Raw genomic sequence first — 2993 nt, 5'->3', positions numbered from 1 at the left:
TACCGATATGGCTTACAGGACTGGCTGGTGAGGTCCTCCTATTTCTGCTCTCCAACACTGGGGTTGACACGTGTTCCGCCCCAATCGGCTTTCCTATAAGTTCTGGGATTCCAAACTCCATGCTTGCCTGGTGGCTGCTTTACCAGCTGAGCACACACACCACACCAGGAGTAAAGAATAGACCCTATAAAATCTCTACATGACACCAAGGAGAGCTAGAAAAGATGAACTGACCAACTGTGAAAGGGGGGATTGAACAGCACCTGACAAGGCACCTACTTCACGTCAGTCCAGAGCTACAGCATGTCTGTCATGGCTGTCAAGTGATGTCAGACTCATGCTTCTGCACGGGTGTGGGACTATGAGCGTACAGTACTCTAGAGTATCCTGTTGCCCTCCATCTCCCGGGTGACTTCACGGAGGGCACTGAGACACACTGGCCGTCCTACTGCAAAGCGCAGGGGAGCAGGAGGACCTTCTGCCTTGCAGGTCACAAGCCATCCACCCCAGGTGTGCAAGCAAAACCTGTGCCTGAGCTCAGGGACTCTTATGAGAGAGTGGCTGAGGAAGACAAATAGACACTGAAAACCCTAGCTGGTTATCCAGGGAAAGAACAAGCAGCCATTGCAAGCCCACTTCTTCCCAAATAGACACATGGTCAGAGTTTTCTAACTTACCACTGCTATCTCTCCTGAGCTCACAGATAGGAGGACAGGACATGACAGGGTCTTACGGAGGCGTTTGGCGAAGGTTAGCCTCTGCTTGCACAACAAATTCTATGACACAGCCAGAGGAAGGTGTTTAAACGAAGGTAGTTTGTTGGAAGAGTCACTCTGAGTGGGGAGGTGTGCAACACGCCCTTGGAAGTCAGTCAGAGCTGTGGGTGTTAGGGCGCACTTGCTGCCCTCTTAGCTTCAAAGGCCTTAGCAACACACTGAGGGAAAAGCGCTGGCCTTGCGTAGGTTAGGTCTGTAGCCCTAGAAAGCCCAGAAAACACCAGGAAACAGAACAGTGGTTAGGGAGGGTCCTAACTCAGCTCTGATAGAAGCTAGGACTCCGGAAGGTGTGCGTTCTGCATTTTCCACATCCGAGGTCACAGGAGCACACCCTCCTGTTTTCACTTGCTCACATGGCGGGGGGGGGGGGGGGGGGGGGAGGGGCAGGTATGCCACCCTTGTCCCGAGGCTCCTGATTGATGCTCTCACCAACTTTGTTTTAAAGACGGGAGAATAGATGAACAGATGTGGGAACGGGCCTGGGAGTCACAGATTGCACTGGAGCTTCAGGACCGAGCCTCACACCTCTCTCCTGACACTCACCCACTGCCTCACACTCAGTGTGGACTGCCCTGACACTCACCCACTGCCTCACACTCAGTGTGGACTGCCCTGACACTCACCCACCGCCTCACACTCAGTGTGGACTGCCCTGACACTCACCCACCGCCTCACACTCAGTGTGGACTGCCCTGACACTCACCCACCGCCTCACACTCAGTGTGGACTGCTCGGGCAGCATGAGCTACAGGCTCAACCACCAGGGCCTCTTGTTTCTCTCGTCACTGTGGATACAGACCCAGGACACATGCAAGCGCGTCCAAGACAGCAGATTTCAGCCCCTTCTCTCCTCCTCTCTTCTGTCTTCTCCCTGTATCTCCCCCTCTGTCTCTCTTTCTTATCTCTCTGTCTCTGATTATCTCCATCTCTCTCACACATCTACCTTTCTCCCTCTAGTTCTTTCCACCCTAGTCTGTGTGTCTGTCTACACCCCTCTCCTTGTTTCTGTCCCTGTGTGTCTGTCTCTCTGTCTCTGCCTCTCTGTATGTTTCTCTGTCTCTCTCCTGTCTCTGACTCTGTGTGTGTCTCTGTCCGTCTCGCTCCCTGCTCTTCTCTGTCTCTCTGTCTCCATCTCTCAGTGTCTCTTTGTCTCTCTCCTGACTCTGACTCTCTCTCTTCCCCTCTGACTCTCTGTGTGGGTCTCTCTGTCCATCTCGCTCCCCACCTTTCTGTCTTTCCTCTTGTTCTCTCTCCCTGTTTCCCTTTCTCCCTCATCCCTCGCTTCCCTCTGTCTCTCTCTACCTTGTGTCTCTGTTTCCTTTCCTCTTGTCTCTTCCTTCTCTGCCTCTCCTCTGACTTTTCTCCTAAACCCCTTGCCCTGCTCCACACTGACTTGTGTGCAAATACCTGTTCTTCTGAACGTCTCACATGACCAACACATCTCTGTGTGAATCTACCCCAATGGTCTAGAACATGGAACCTGCTGACCGCTTCCAAAGCAGATCACCCGTCTCTCTCCTCCCGTCCTTCCTCCTCTGACTCACGCATGAGTTTTCCCATCTCATGGAACCTGTCTCCTCTTGGATGGGGCTGACGCTTTTGCTGGGTTTTGGCAGCTTGGAATAGAGCTGCAGAAATATCTCGTTCTCAGCATAACCTTAGGCACGGGCATTTGTCTTTTAATGTGGAAGGATGGAATCTATATTTCTAATTTTAATTAACGTTGTCAAATGCCTTCCAGATGGCTGTAAAAATGTATATCTCCACCAGACGCCTCTGACTTGCTCTTTCTGGAATGCCTTGCCAACCATAGGTGTCAAAGCTCTCCTTAATTTTTATGGTCTGATTGTTGTAAAGAGACGGCTAGCTTTACCTTCCAGCTGCACTCCCTGACTGCTAATGAGTGAGACCCAGAGCCTGTTTGTTAATTGCCTGCACACCTCTCCGTGGATTGCCTGCTGTGGAGCTGACACTTGTGAAGTTCCCCTATGTGTCAGCTTTAGAAGTTTCCAGCGCGCAATGGCTAACCCTTCGCCTCACACCTGCCAGCGTTTGGAAATATCTGCGTTTAGTTCGTTACTGCTGGAAACTTTTCTTTAGCTTTCTCAGATACATTTGGCAAATAAGTGCATGGGGTCAGTGTTCTGTTGCCTTGATAGAACATTGTGACCGGAGCAGCTTATGGGAAAGGGTTTATTTGGGCTTACTGTTACAGAA

Source organism: Apodemus sylvaticus, chromosome 3 (genome assembly GCF_947179515.1).
Source record: "Apodemus sylvaticus chromosome 3, mApoSyl1.1, whole genome shotgun sequence".
NCBI classification, from domain to species: Eukaryota; Metazoa; Chordata; class Mammalia; order Rodentia; family Muridae; genus Apodemus; species Apodemus sylvaticus.
Note: the sequence above shows the minus strand (reverse complement) of the source record.